The following is a 16223-nucleotide window of genomic DNA, read 5'->3' as shown; positions in this document are numbered from 1 at the left end:
CTGCGTTGTGATTGGCTTGCAATGCGATGGGCCTGCGTTGCGATACGATGGGCCTGCGATGCAATGGGCCTGCATTGCGATGGGCCTGCGATGCAATGGACCTGTGGTGCGATGGGCCTGCATTGCGATGGGCCTGCGATGCAATGGACCTGTGGTGCAATGGGCCTGCATTGCGATGGGCCTGCGATGCAATGGACCTGTGGTGCGATGGGCCTGCATTGCGATGGGCCTGCGATGCAATGGACCTGTGGTGCAATGGGCCTGCATTGCGATGGGCCTGCGATGCAATGGACCTGTGGTGCAATGGGCCTGCGTTGCGATACGATGGGCCTGCATTGCGATGGGCCTGCGATGCGATGTACCTGCGTGCAATGGGCCTGCGTTGCAATGGGCCTGCGATGCGATGGATCTGCGGTGCTATGGGTCTGCAATGCGATGGGCCTGCGATGCAATGGGCCTGCATTGCAATGGGCCTGCAGTGCGATGGGCCTGTGATGCGATGGATCTAAGGTGCGATGGGCCTGCGATGCGATGGACCTGCGTTGCAATGGGCCTGCGATGCGATGGGCCTGCGTTGCGATGGGCCTGCGATACGATGGGCCTGCGATGCGATGGGCCTGCGTTGCGATGGGCCTGCGTTGCGATGGGCCTGCGATGCGATGGGCCTGCAGTGCGATGCGATGGATCTGCGGTGCGATGGGCCTGCGTTGCAATGGGCCTGCGAAGCGATGGGCCTGCGATACGATGGGCCTGCGATGCGATGGGCCTGCATTGCGATGGGCCTGCGATGCGATGGATCTGTGGTGCGATGGGCCTGCGATGCGATGGATCTGGAATGCGATGGGCCTGTGATGCAATGTACCTGCAATGCATTTGGCCTGCATTGCGATGGGCCTGCGATGCGATGGGCCTGCGATGCGATGGGCCTGCGATGCGATGGGCCTGCGTTGCGATGGGCCTGCGATGCGATGGGCCTGCGTTGCGATGGATCTGTGGTGCGATGGGCCTGCGATGCGATGGATCTGGAATGCGATGGGCCTGCGATGCGATGGATCTGGGATGCGATGGGCCTGCGATGCGATGGATCTGGGATGCGATGGGCCTGCGATGCGATGGATCTGTGGTGCGATGGGCCTGCGATGCGATGGATCTGGGATGCGATGGATCTGGAATGCGATGGGCCTGCGATGCGATGGATCTGTGGTGCGATGGGCCTGCGATGCGATGGATCTGGGATGCGATGGGCCTGTGATGCGATGTACCTGCATTGCATTGGGCCTGCGATGCATTGGGCCTGCGATGCGATGGACCTGCAATGCAATGGGCCTGCGAAGCGATGGGCCTGCGATACGATGGGCCTGCGATGCGATGGGCCTGCGATGCGATGGGCCTGCGATGCGATGGGCCTGCGTTGCGATGGGCCTGCGTTGCGATGTGCCTGCGATGCGATGGGCCTGCAGTGCGATGCGATGGATCTGCGGTGCGATGGGCCTGCGTTGCAATGGGCCTGCGAAGCGATGGGCCTGCGATACGATGGGCCTGCGATGCGATGGGCCTGCATTGCGATGGGCCTGCATTGCGATGGATCTGTGGTGCGATGGGCCTGCGATGCGATGGATCTGGAATGCGATGGGCCTGTGATGCGATGTACCTGCAATGCATTTGGCCTGCATTGCGATGGGCCTGCGATGCGATGGGCCTGCGATGCGATGGGCCTGCGATGCGATGGGCCTGCGTTGCGATGGGCCTGCGATGCGATGGGCCTGCGTTGCGATGGATCTGTGGTGCGATGGGCCTGCGATGCGATGGATCTGGAATGCGATGGGCCTGTGATGCGATGTACCTGCAATGCATTTGGCCTGCATTGCGATGGGCCTGCGATGCGATGGGCCTGCGATGCGATGGGCCTGCGATGCGATGGGCCTGCGTTGCGATGGGCCTGCGATGCGATGGGCCTGCGTTGCGATGGATCTGTGGTGCGATGGGCCTGCGATGCGATGGATCTGGAATGCGATGGGCCTGCGATGCGATGGATCTGGGATGCGATGGATCTGGAATGCGATGGGCCTGTGATGCGATGTACCTGCATTGCATTGGGCCTGCGATGCATTGGGCCTGCGATGCGATGGACCTGCAATGCAATGGGCCTGCAAAGCGATGGGCCTGCGATACGATGGGCCTGCGATGCGATGGGCCTGCGATGCGATGGGCCTGCATTGCGATGGGCCTGCGATGCGATGGATCTGGAATGCGATGGGCCTGTGATGCGATGTACCTGCAATGCATTTGGCCTGCATTGCGATGGGCCTGCATTGCGATGGGCCTGCGATGCGATGGGCCTGCGATGCGATGGGCCTGCGTTGCGATGGGCCTGCGATGCGATGGATCTGTGGTGCGATGGGCCTGCGATGCGATGGATCTGGGATGCGATGGATCTGGAATGCGATGGGCCTGTGATGCGATGTACCTGCATTGCATTGGGCCTGCGATGCATTGGGCCTGCGATGCGATGGACCTGCAATGCAATGGGCCTGCGGTGCAATGGGCCTGCGATGCGATGGGCCTGCGATGCGATGGGCCTGCGATGCGGTGGGCCTGCGATGCGATGGGCCTGCCATTCCAAACCCCAACAAGTTTCCCAATCTCAATTGTGGGCCACAGAGAGGCAGTAGTGGAAACCTAGATTTTATCATCAGGGCAGGAGGGAAATATCCAAAAACCAAGTAAATTTGAGTGCCAGCTCAACTCTTCAAATCCTGGCTTGGGAAAGGGTCCAAGAACAACTATTTGGTTTTTTGCCTGGTTGGAAGCCAAGAAAGTCTGCAGAAATTTAGAGTGGAAACGGAAAAACTTGTATTTCTGTAGCACCTCTCTTCACCGAGCAAATCCCAATGCACTTCTCAGTCCATGATGTACTTTTGGAGTTCAGTAACCATTGTATCCATACAATCCCTATAGTGCAGAAGGAGGCCATTTAGCCCATCAAGTCTGCACCGATCCTCTGAAAGAACACCTAGGCCCACTTCCCCGACCTAACCCCGTAAACCCACCTAATCTGCACATCCTTTGACACAAAGGGGCAATTTTATCATGGCCGATCCACCTAACCTGCATATTTTTGGACTGTGGGAGGAAACCGGAGCACCCGGAGGAGACCCACGCACACACGGGGAGAACGTGCAAACTCCACACAGACAGTCACCCGAGGCCGAAATTGAACCTGGGACCCAGGCGCTGTGAAGCAACAGTGCTAACCACTGTGCCATCGTGCAGTAATGGAGGGAATATATCAGCTAATCTCTGCACATAAAGATCACACAAACAGCAATGAGATATATGACCAGTTAAATTATTTTAGTGATGTTGGTTGAAGGATAAATGTTGGCTAGGACAGCAGGGAGAACTGTTCTGCTCTGCTTTGCAGTAGTGGCCGTGCGATCTTTCACATCCACCTGAGACAGTTGGCAGGGCCTCGGTGTGACCACTCAGCTGGAAGATGGTACCTCTGACAGTGCAGCCCTCCCTCTGTAATGCACTTGGAACGTCTATCTAGATTTTTCATTCAAATGTCTGTCGTGGTATTGAACTCACAACCTTCTAACTTACAAGGCCAGAGGGCTATCCGCAAAGCTGCATATATTACCAATAAAAAATTCCCCCATCCTAAAGTTAAAGTCACCAGTTTGTGGGATTCACTAATCTGTATAGCAAGGCCAGAAGTTAATCAGGTAAGAGCGATGTGCTTTGTTTTCAAAGTTTAGCAAAGTGCGATGAAATTGATTGAAATTCTCTGGATCTGATTTCTATTCATTAATATATCATGTGTAAAATAAACCAGCTTGTTCATTTACAAATTGTCAAGTCTACTTTCTAGAAGACAGCAACAATTTGTATTTATATAGCATTTTTTTTTTAAGGGGCAATTTAGCGTGGCCAATCCACCTCGTCTGCACATCTTTGGGTTGTGGGGGCGAAACCCATGCAAACACGGGGAGAATGTGCAAACTCCACACGGACAGTGACCCAGAGCCGGGATCGAACCTGGGACCTCGGCGCCGCGAGGCCACAGTGCGAACCCACTGTGCCATCGTGCCGCCCTGCTGGGTTAAAATTTGAGAAGGAGCAACATGAGAGTTGACTAAAAAGTCCCATTGAAGAGGTAGGTTTTAAAGGAGCATTTTAAAGGAGGAAACCCACGCAGACACGGGGAGAATATGCAGACTCCGCACAGCCAGTGACCCAAGTGGGAATCGAACCTGGGACTCTGGTGCTGCGAAGCAACAGTGCTAACCACTGTGCTACCGTGCTGCCCAAAATCTCCTGTTCGTCAATGAAATAGTGCAGTGGGATCTGTTACATCCACCTAACCAGGTATTGATTTAATGCCGCTTCTGAAAGACAGCCAACGGGATTCTCTGTTCCCGCAGCCGGCCAATGGAGTTCCCCATTGTGGTCACCCCGCGCTGTCGGGAAACCCGCGGGCCTGAGCGTCCTGCTGGCGGAACGGAGGATCCCGCCGACTGAGAATCCCACACAGCATCTCTCAGTGTGCAATGCACCCTCCAGGTCAGCCTGACATTGACCAGCCGGGAGCGTCTGCCTTGAATTCTGTGCTCAAGTGCTGGAGTAGCAGCAGCGAGGTTCAGGGAGGAAATTCCAGAGCTTAGAGTTTGGGCAGCTGGAAAGCGAAGCAATGAAATTTGGGGATGCACCAGAGGCCGGAATTGGAGGGATGCAGAGAGGGTTTGGGGCTGGAGGAGGATCCAGGCACAGATGGCCAAGACCATGGAGATATTTGAAAACACGGATCAGACTTTTAAAATCAAAGTGTTGCCAGAAAGGTAGCCAAATTCAGCAAGAAAATGGGGTGCTGAGTGAACAGGTCTTAGATGCCAGTCAGGCTCTGGGGCATGTGTTTTGCACACTGTGGCTTTTTTAAAGGATAGGTTTGCAGACCACGAAGGAACAAAGAAACAAGAGATTTATTGGAAAGCAGATTTCCTGTGCAAATGGCCAATGATGTCATCAATATGTCACATGATCGGACTCTTAAAGTGACCTTCTCCCAACGAGGAACAAGCATGAACAAACAGCACCCCCCGGTCTAAGGCGGTGTTTTGTTATGCTCTTGGCGTAGCATAAGCTGCTTCCTTGATGTGCACTCTGACAAAGGAAGGTTCAGACTTGGAGATAGCTTCAACACGTTTATTAAACTAGTAACAATTCGCCTACTTGGATTCGACTCTCCTGTTAATCCTGCTATAGCTACTCAGACTAACTAACCAGTCTGCTACAATCCACGTGGTGGGTGTGATGTGTTTCAATCAACCCTGTCTGTACTCACTAAGTGTCTCCACTGGAAAGAGAAAGATCATGTGTGCTGTGTCCTTATGTATGGGTAGTCCCCTTGCGGTAGTGTCACCTCTGTGTATGTCTTGAATGCCCATTGGTCGTGTCCTATCTTACTGCCTATTGGTTGAATGTCTGTGTGTCATGTCTCTGGTGCTCCCTCTCGTGTTTATCTAGTCTTAAGTGTATTTACATGAACCCCTTGTGTATTTACAGTGATGCATAGCACCACAGGCGGGAGGGCTGCCAGGACAGCAATGGAACTCTTATAACCCGCCCAGGGGGCATGGAGCCCGAGGACTATAATGATTGAGTTCAGTATAAAGTTGGCCAGGCATGGAACCGACACGTCAGACCCAGCTGGGATCTGATGTATATTGTAAATATAATTACTTTGCAATAAACCTTGTTTCCTTCTGACCATCTCAGTTTAGACTAGTCTGTGGCCTACTAAAGGAACTGTTGAGGCTTCAGGTAACAAAGATATCAGATTATTGAATTCTGTGGTAATGATGTACATTCTAAATACATGGAATCACCAACACACAATATTGAAAAAAAAACAGCTGCATCATTACCAAAACAAAGAAAACTTACAGTTAAACAGTGCTTTTCAAAACACTGGACGTTTCAAAGTGTTTACGTTCAATGAGGTACTTTTGAAGTGTAGTCACTGTTCAGATTTCACACAGCAAGCTCCCACACAACAACAACACGATAATAACCACATAATCAATCTTTTTTTGATGTTGGTTGAAGGATAAATATTATCCAGGTCGCTCGGGATAATAATAATCAGCTTTATTAGTGTCACAAGTAAAAAAGGCAGCACGGTGGCGCAGTGAGTTAGCACTGCTGCCTCACGGCGTCGAGGTCCCAGGTTCGATCCCGGCTCTGGGTCACTGTCCGTGTGGAGTTTGCACATTCTCCTCGTGTTTGCATGGGTTTCGCCCCCACGACCCAAAGATGTGCAGGCCACGGTAAATTGCCCCTTAATCGGAAAAAATGAATTGAGTATTCGAAAAAAAATTTAAAATTAAAAAACATTGCAATGAAGTTACTGTGAAAATCCCCTAGTCGCCACATTCCGGAGCCTGTTCGGGTACACAGAGGGAAAGTTCAGAATGTCCAAATTACCTAACAAGCACGTCTTTTGGGACTTGTGGGAGGAAACTGGAGCACCCGGAGGAAACCCACGCAGACACGGGGAGAACGTGCAGACTCCGCACAGCCAGTGACCCAAGTGGGAATCGAACCTGGGACTCTGGCGCTGCGAAGCAACAGTGCTAACCACTGTGCTACCGTGCTGCCCAAAATCTCCTGTTCGTCAATGAAATGGTGCAGTGGGATCTGTTACATCCGCCTGACCAGGTAGTTGGTTTAATGCCGCTTCTGAAAGACAGCCAACGGGATTCTCCGTTCCCGCAGCCAGCCAATGGGGTGACCACAATGGGGGGCCATTGTGGTCACCCCGCGCTGTAGGGAAACCCGCGGGCCTGAGCGTCCTGCTGGCGGGACGGAGGATCCAGCCGACTGAGAGTCCCACACAGCATCTCTCAGTGTGCAATGCACCCTCCAGGTCAGCCTGACATTGACCAGCCGGGAGCGTCAGCCTTGGATTCTGTGCTCAAGTGCTGGAGTGGCAAATTGGCAAACAACAGTGAGAAACCAGGCAGATGCAGTCCCTCACTTCACACATTGTGTCTAGCCCAGGCTGGAGGTTGAATCTGCTCCCATAATTAAAAGGCAGTATTTAACACAACGTGTTTATTAACCTTTGTTTAGTCTGATGCTGGGGCTGGTGGATGTCATTGTACCCATAGGAAGCAGCTCGGAACAATTTGTTCTGTTTCCTTGGCAATGCATATTTTATTTTACCTCCAGACTACAGTGGCAATTATGACTGAGCATGTGCCCTGATTATCTGGATTCAGGATAGATTTAATTCTCGATTCTGGTATAAACATTGATCTGCTGCTTATCTATTGTTGCCATCTTTATTTTTATGTCCTCTTCATTTCTCTCCAGCTTGGAGGTATCAGCCATGGCTCAGTGGGTAGCTCTCCATCCTCTCAGTCAGAATGTCATCATTCAAACTCTCCTCCTGACACTTGGGCACACAACCAGCCTGATGATTCCACAACAGGGGACTGAGGGAGTGCTGCACTGTCAGAGGGTCAGTACCGAGGGAGTGCTGCACTGTCAGAGGGTCAGTTCTGAGGGAGTGCTGCACTGTCAGAGGGTCAGTACTGAGGGAGTGCCGCACTGTCAGAGGGTCAGTGCTGAGGGAGTGCCGCACTGTCAGAGGGTCAGTACTGAGGGAGTGCTGCACTGTCAGAGGGTCAGTTCTGAGGGAGTGCTGCACTGTCAGAGGGTCAGTACTGAGGGAGTGCCGCACTGTCAGAGGGTCAGTGCTGAGGGAGTGCTGCTCTGTCAGAGGGTCAGTACTGAGGGAGCGCCGCACTGTCAGAGGGTCAGTACTGAGGGAGTGCTGCACTGTCAGAGGGTCAGCACTGAGGGAGTGCTTCACTATCAGCGGGTCAGTACTGAGGGACTGCTGCACTGTCAGAGGGTCAGTACTGAGGGAACGCTGCACTGTTAGAGGGTCAGTACTGAGGGAACGCTGCATTGTCAGAGGGTCAGTGCTGAGGGAGTGCTGCACTGTCGAAGGTGGCACCTATCAGCGGAGACATTAAACTGAGCCCCATCCGCCCTCTTACGTGTACGTAAAAGTCCTCACGATGCTATTAGAAGACGAGTCGAGGAAATGAGTGTCCTGGTCAATGTTTATACCATAGCCAACATCACTGAAAGTGGATTATCTGGTCATTATCGGATTGCTGTTTGTCGGATCCTGCTGTTTGCAAATTGGCTGGTGCATTTCCTACGTTACAACGCTGACTACATTTCAAATGTACTTCATTGGCTGGAAAATATTTTGTGAGGTTGTGTACGAGGCTACAGAAACGCAAATTATTTTTTTTGTTTTAAGATGTGCTGGAACTATGTCAGCCATCATTCCACTGCCTTCCACAATGCTCCTGATTGCTTCACCTTGTACTGTCACCCAACACCCCATAGAATCAACATGACACACCAGATGGAACCATTACTTTTTTTATTTATTCTTTCTTGGAATGTGCCCTGGAGAACAGTATTTGTTGGTTACCAGGCTACGTCAGAGAGTCATTTAGATTCAACCACATGTATAAGACCATAAGACATAGGAGCGGAGGTAAGGCCATTCGGCCCATCAAGTCCACTCCACCATTCAATCATGGCTGATTTCAACTCCATTTACCCGCTCTCCATAGCCCTTAATTCCTCGAAATCAAGAATTTATCAACTTCTGTCTTAAAGACACTCAACGTCCCGGCCTCCACCGCCCTCTGTGGCAATGAATTCCACAGACCCACCACTCTCTGGCTGAAGAAATTTCTCCTCATCTCTGTTCTAAAGTGACTCCCTTTTATTCTAAGGCTGTGCCCCGGGTCCTAGTCTCCCCTGCTAATGGAAACAACTTCCCAACGTCCACCCTATCTAAGCCATTCATTATCTTGTAAGTTTCTATTAGATCTCCCCTCAACCTCCTAAACTCCAATGAATATAATCCCAGGATCCTCAGACGTTCATCGTATGTTAGGCCTACCATTCCCGGGATCATCCCTGTGAATCTCCGCTGGACCCGCTCCAGTGCCAGTAAAGGACAACAGATTTACTTCTCAAAGGACATTAATAATAATAATAATCACTTATTGTCACAAGTAGGCTTCAATGAAGTTACTGTGGAAAGCCCCTAGTCGCCACATTCCGGCGCCTGTTCGGGGAGGCCGGTACGGGAATTGAACCCGCGCTGCTGGCCTTGTTCTGCATTGAAAGCCAGCTGTTTCGCCCACTAATGAACCAGATAGGTTTTTACAATAATTAATGATAGTTTCGTCATTACTGAGACTAGCTACATATGCCACATTTATTAATTGATTTTAATCAGTTCTACCTGCTGTGATAGGATTTTAATCTGTATTCCCAGAGCCTCTCGATTATTCGCCCAATGTTGTTGGTGAATGTAAATACAGTTAATTCACCAGTTATGTTCTATGTTTGTAAATACAGTTAATTCACCAGTTATATGTTCTATGTTATTAACCCTATGGGTTTTATCTGTGGGCCATTGTATGGCTTCACCCACAGGGGGAGATGTTGGAGGATGTTGGAGCATGTACCGGCTCAGCCCATGGCTCCGCCCCTTTGAAGGAGTATAAGAGTAGCTGGCCTGTGGGACTGTCCTCAGTGTGTACCAGTCGCAGGCAGGCAAAGTTGATAGTTCATTAAAACCACTGTTTTACTCCGACACGAGTCCTCGAGTGAATTGATGGTCGCATCAACCATTAAGCCATTGTTTCTCTTTAATCTCACATGCTTCCTGTCTGTTACTCATTCCATGTGTCCACCTTCACTCCTCGCAAGCATGTGGTAGATTTTAAGCGATAGTGGGATTGCAAACACATGTCCAGATACATTGGGACAGGAGGAGGTCCTTCCATCCCTCAAGCTTGTTGCATCATTATCATAGAATTTTTCATAGAATTTACAGTGCAGAAGGTGGCCATTCGGCCCATTGAGTCTGCACCGTCTCTTGGAAAGACCACCCTACCCAAGATCAACACCTCCACCCTATCCCCATAACCCAGTAACCCCACCCAACACGAAGGGCAATTTTGGACACTAAGGGCAATTTATTATGGCCAATCCACCTAACCTGCACATCTTTGGACTGTGGGAGGAAACCGGAGCACCCGGAGGAAACCCACGCAGATACGGGGAGAACATACAGACTCCGCACAGACAGTGACCCAAGCCGGAATCGAACCTGGGACCCTGGAGCTGTGAAGCAATTGTGCTATCCACAATGCTACCGTGCTGCCCAAAAGTTAACTTTATCTACCCGTCTTGGTTCCGCATCTGCCGAATGAAAAGGTATAATTCTCAATTTTGAAATTCTTAATTGAACCCCCAGTATCCGCAGCTTTTTGCGGGGAGAAAGCTCCTGATTTTCAATCACCTTTGTGCGAAGAAGACATCATCCTGAATGGCCGGGCTTGAATGTTAAGGCTATTCCACTTTGTTCTGCACTCTCTCACTGGATGAAATGTTTTCAGCTTATCTCCCGTGTCGAATCCTTCTTGTCTTTGAGTGGCCGATTAGCTATCAGAGGGTACAAAGAGGTGCAGTGAGATTTGGGACTTAGCGTCAAGAAAATCTTATTCATGTCACCAGACAGGTAGCAGTTAATGAAAGAAAAACCCAGTTGATTGTAAACAGGAAGCCATTTTGCTCTTGTGAGTCTCGCTGCATTTGTAATATATTACAACATTTTTATAATAGACTGGAACAGAGATTTCAAACACCGTTAACATAAGGGGCTATGACTTTGTTAGACTCTAGATTTTATTCCCCAGACATGAAGGATACATTGATTTTCTGCTTCAACCTAACTGCCAATGTTTTTTTTCAGTAAATGGAAAAAGTAATATTACATTACATGTTAGTGCTAATGACACAGACAAGGTCACAGTCACAATGCTCATCCTTACAGTGTTGAATCAATATCAGCACTTTGCAAAGACTTCAAAGGGCAATTTGCCTCCCTAAAGTACTGTAATCAAGGTTGTAGGAGGAGCTCAGACAAGGTGGGGCCCCTCAAACGTAAACAAGGAAAAGCAAAGCAAGGCAGCAAACTAAAAGTTTACACAGCAGAGGAGGACACATTCTGGGTGCACGGATTGCAGTGAGTGAATGAGCAAAGACTCTACTTTATTGAACAGGGAAGAAAGTAAATAGGAAACAAAACACCATCGGAGCCACTGACGGTCAGCAAGGACCATCAGTCACCTTGCAATACTGTGATATCGATATGAAATTACATTACTGGGTGCGGACATTATTCATTTTGTTTATACATCCTCCCTTGCACTTCATAACAATGTTCCCACTCTCAAATATAATACTCTGGCAGTTTCATTTCTATTCATGTTTGTACTGGTTTAGGGGCTGGTTTAGCACAGGGCTAAATTGCTGGCTTTGAAAGCAGACCGAGGCAGGCCAGCAGCACGGTTCAATTCCCGTACCAGCCTCCCCGAACAGGCTCCGGAATGTGGCGACTAGGGGCTTTTCACAGTAACTTCATTTGAAGCCTACTTGTGACAATGAGCGATTTTCATTTCACTGCCTGTGAGTATCTTACCTGTTATATATTTGACTTTTATAGATGTACAAACTGACATGTTCAAACAGGGCGGCACGGTGTCACAGTCATTAGCACTACTGCCTCACAGCGCCAGGGACCCGGGTTCTACTCTGACCTCGGGTGACTGTGTGGAGTCTGCACTTTCTCCCCGTGTCTGCGTGGGTTTCCTCCCACAGTCCAAAGATGTGCAGGTTAGGTGGATTGGCCACGATAAATTGCCCTTAGTGTCTGAAAGGTTAGGTGGGGTTATGGGGCTAGGGTGGGAAATTGGGCCTCGGTACTCTTTCTGAGGGTCGGTGCAGACTCGATGGACGGAATGGCCTCCTGCACTGTAGGCATTCTATGATTCTATGAGATGCCTGTCTTTTAAGGGGTTCACGGGGTCAGATTTCTTTAATACAGACACGGGGAGTCCACGCTGAGCAAATGTAAGAACAAAGTTTCATTTATAAACAATTTCTACACACTTCCCGGTAAACCCCCACCGGGTTCCTACTTTGTCGGTGCCTTACTGGCCGACCTGACATACGCTGTAATTGAGATACCTCCGCCCCGAGCGGGGGCAGCTTTGTACTCCGCAAGGAGCACGGCGAAGACAAGCATCCCCACACTGTAGGTCCTGTGCGGGTATTACAATTTCTATGGTGATTAATTTATGGCACAGAGGTGGCACAGTGGGTTAGCACTGCTGCCGCACGGCGCCGAGGTCCCAGGTTCGATCCTGGCTCTGGGTCACTGTCCGTGTGGAGTTTGCACATTCTCCCCGTGTCTGCGTGGGTTTCGCCCCCACAACCCAAAGATGTGCAGGTGGATTGGCCACGCTAAATTGCCCTTAATTGGAAAAAATGATTTGGGCACTCTTAAATTAAAAAAAAAAATTATGGCACAGAACGATAACACTTGCTTCATCTGGTCCTTAGTGGTGTTTCTTTTTTTAAATTCATTTAGTGTACCCAATTATTTTTTTCCAATTAAGGGGCAATTTAGCGTGGCCAATCCACCTATCCTGCACATCTTTGGGTTGTGGGGGCGAAACCCACGCAGACACGGGGAGAATGTGCAAACTCCACACGGACAGTGACCCAGAGCCGGGATCGAACCTGGGACCTCGGCGCCGTGAGGCAGCAGTGCTAGCCGCTGTGCCACCGTGCTGCCTCTTAGTGGTGTTTCTGCTCCACCTGAGTCTCCTCCCACTTTGCTTCATCTCACCTGATGGAATATCCTTCTCCTCATGTGCTTATCCAGTTTTCCCTTAAATGCGTGTTTACTATTCACCTCCACCACCACCTGTGCTGATGGGTTCCGTATTCTCACCACTTTGTGGGTCAAACCGTTTCTCCTGAATCTCCCACTGGATTTATTAGTGATTTGTGGTTCCGAGTCTCTGAATCCCCGCTAATGGAATAATTTTCTCTGCCACTGCCCGAGCGAAGCCCTTCAGAATCATGAAGACTTCTGTTAGGCACCCCTCAGGCTCTTCGGAGAGAGAAAAGCCAACCAAGGTAACAAACTAAAAGGGTTTATACAGCAGAGGAGGGGACACATTCTGGGTGCAGGGATTGCAGTGAGTGAATGAGCAAAGACTCATTTCTATCAGCACGGTAGCACAAGTGGCTAGCACTGTGGCTTCACAGCGCCAGGGTCCCAGGTTCGATTCCCCGCTGGGGTCACTGTCTGTGCAGAGTCAGCACGTTCTCCCCGTGTCTGCGTGGGTTTCCTCCGGGTGCTCTGGTTTCCTCCCACAAGTCCCGAAAGACGTGCTGTTAGGTGGATTGGTCTTGCTAAATTGCCCTTAGTGTCCAAAAAGGGTTAGGAGGGGTTATCGGGTTACGGGGATAGGGAGGAAGTGAGGGCTTAAGTGGGTCAGTGCAGACTCGATGGGCCGAATGGCCTCCTTCTGCACTGTATGTTCTATGTATGTATCTCTACCTTATTGACCAGGGAAGAAATTAAATGAGAAACAAAACACCTCACATTTTCAGCCTTTCCCGATAGCTGGAACTCTCAGTTCCAGTAAGATCCCAGTAAATCTTTTATCCACTCCTTCTGTATCCTTTTTATAAAATGGAGAGCGAGACTGTGCACAGTATTCACTGGTTACCCCACCCAGTTAAGGCTATCTATTTTCCCCAACATCTTCAATACATTTTATAATTAATGAATCAAACGTGTTCAAAGAAAGTGGATTTACCATGTAATTAACTGGGATTTTACACCATGACTTACAGATTTCAGAGCTGTCCTCCCATTCAGGTTTGAAGAATTACTGAGTTGCAAAAATATGCTTTGCCTGTGAGAAAATATCAGCAATTTTCTGGCTTTGTGGAAAGCTGTAATTATGGGTTGTCTTTGAGAGCTGCATGAGGATCAGTTACGGAGGAGGATCAGCGTGTTCTGGATTGTCCAGCATGAAATGGATGGGCAGAGCGACCCATTGGCACAGTTCCAGTGTTGGAGCGACTTTCCACAGAACCTACCCGCCTCCCCCACAGGGCAAGGGTTGATAACGTTCGCGGATTGTTCTAGATTCTCCAGGAATTAAAGATGAGGTTGACCCTGGACACTCATGCAAGCAACACCCAGAAGAGTAAATATTGAAGCATTTAAAAAAAAAAAACTTTTTTTTTTCACTTTCAGTTCATTAGTTCTAAAATATTCTGGGCAAGCGGTGGTGAGGGGGAGGAAAATTATCTCACTGGGTGCAAAGTTCGGAGGCAGGGTCACATGCCGACACCTCCAGGCATACATCTTGGATACTGCGGATGATGGGAATCTGAAACACAAACAGAAAATGTTCGGAAAACTGGCAGCTTCTGTGGAGCGAGAAACAGAGTTAACCTCTGTGACCTTTCACCGGGACTGGGAAATGTTAGAAATATAGTGGCCCAAATCTTCGTAGGAGAGTGAGTCGTCATTGGATTGTTGCTCAGCTCCACCATTCCCCTGCCTCAACCTGCTCCACATGTCCCACCGGGTCTGATTTTCGCAGAAATGGAGAGTAAAGTATCTTTCAGAGAATTCCATCAGATCAATAGAGTCAGGGGAAGACAGGACATGGCTCTTGTTTATGGTGCTGGATGTCCTTGGTTTGTATTCAGTGTGAATGTCAGTGAGTAGGTGAATGGATAAATGAGTGAATGGGTCGGGTGGGTGGGGTATCGTGTTGGGTGACAATTGGGTGAGGTATCTCACAGGGTGAGGTGATAGGTGAGTAGGATGACAGGTGGGTGAGGTGATAGGTGGGTAGGGCACCAGGTGAGTCATGTGGAAGGGTGGCATTAAAATTGGGTAGGGTGGCTGGTCGGTGAGATGGCAAGTGGGTAACATGATAAGTGGGTGTGGTGGCAAGTGGCTAGTGTGAAAATTAGGGAGGGTGGCAGGCGGGTGAAATGACAGGTGGGTAGCGTGGCAGGTGGATAGGATGTCAGGTAGGTGAGATGGCAGGTGAGGGAGGCGCCAAGTGGGTAGGGTGTCAGTTGGGTGAGATGGCTGGTGGGTGAGCTAGGTGCATTAGGAAGGGTAGTCAGGGGGCAGCACGGTGGGGCAGTGGGTTAGCTTTGCAGCCTCACGGCGCTGAGGTCCCAGTTTGATCCCGACTCTGGGTCACTGTCCATGTGGAGTTTGCACATTCTCCTTGTGTTTGCATGGGTCTCCCCCCGCCCCCCAACCCAAAGATGTGCAGGGTAGGTAGATTGGCCACGCTAAATTGCCCCTTAATTGGAAAAATTAATTGGGTAATTTATTTTTAAAATAGGAAGGGTAATCAGGTCTGGTTGATGGGGATCGTTGGGTGGTCAAGTATGTAGCGTGGTTGGGAGGGATAATTGGGTCAGATAGGGTCGATTGGAGGGGTCTGTCAGGTGGTTGGGGAGGTACTTGGTTAGTAAAGTGGTCAGAAGGGGTAGTCAGATTGGGGATGGTCAGGATGGGTAGTCATGGGGGTGGGGGTCAATGTGAGTGATTGGGGAAAGAGATTCATTGTGTAGTTACTCAGGAGCTAAACTCGGTTTAAAATTGTCTTAACATTTCCTGGATAAATATCCAGGTAAGTACATCGGAACTGTCTGAAGTTGGAGACTCTTGCAGAGGGTTCCAGGGAGCAGAGACATCAAAAGTTGAAATGTCCTGCGCAATTTCCACTGTGTCCATGCGTCAGAACCTCCGCGGGGTCCCAACGTACCTCTGGGGTTGTATGTCCAGTCTCTGACGATCCGAAGACCAGAAGATCTATTTTGAGCAGGGGTGGATGGGACAAGGACAAAAGGAGTCTCTGACGATGTGAAAGACAGGAGTGGTCGATTGACAGAGGAGTTGGTCAGAAGAGCCAAAGCGAATGGTGAAAGGTGAAAAGAAACACAAAGCTGAGCCTCCAGCCGACTACAAGCAAGAAAACAGGAGAAAAACCAAAACAAACTTAAAAAAGGAAACAAAACGGCCATGGTTGTTAATTTATAAATGCTTTTGTTGGCCTAGGCAATGAAAGACAGACTGACAGCAAAGCTGATGGAGTCTATTCACTTTTCAATAGGTGGAGGAAGGCAACTGTGGACATGTTAAACGACCAGCGGTAGGAGTTTGGGGTGGAGCAGCTGGAGGCAGCAGGGTTTGTGTCCAACCCAATATGGGA

The sequence above is a fragment of the Scyliorhinus torazame genome, chromosome 12 (genome assembly GCF_047496885.1).
Source record: "Scyliorhinus torazame isolate Kashiwa2021f chromosome 12, sScyTor2.1, whole genome shotgun sequence".
Classification (NCBI taxonomy): Eukaryota; Metazoa; Chordata; class Chondrichthyes; order Carcharhiniformes; family Scyliorhinidae; genus Scyliorhinus; species Scyliorhinus torazame.
The sequence above is the reverse complement of the archived record's forward strand: the minus strand, read 5'-3'. Positions refer to the sequence as shown.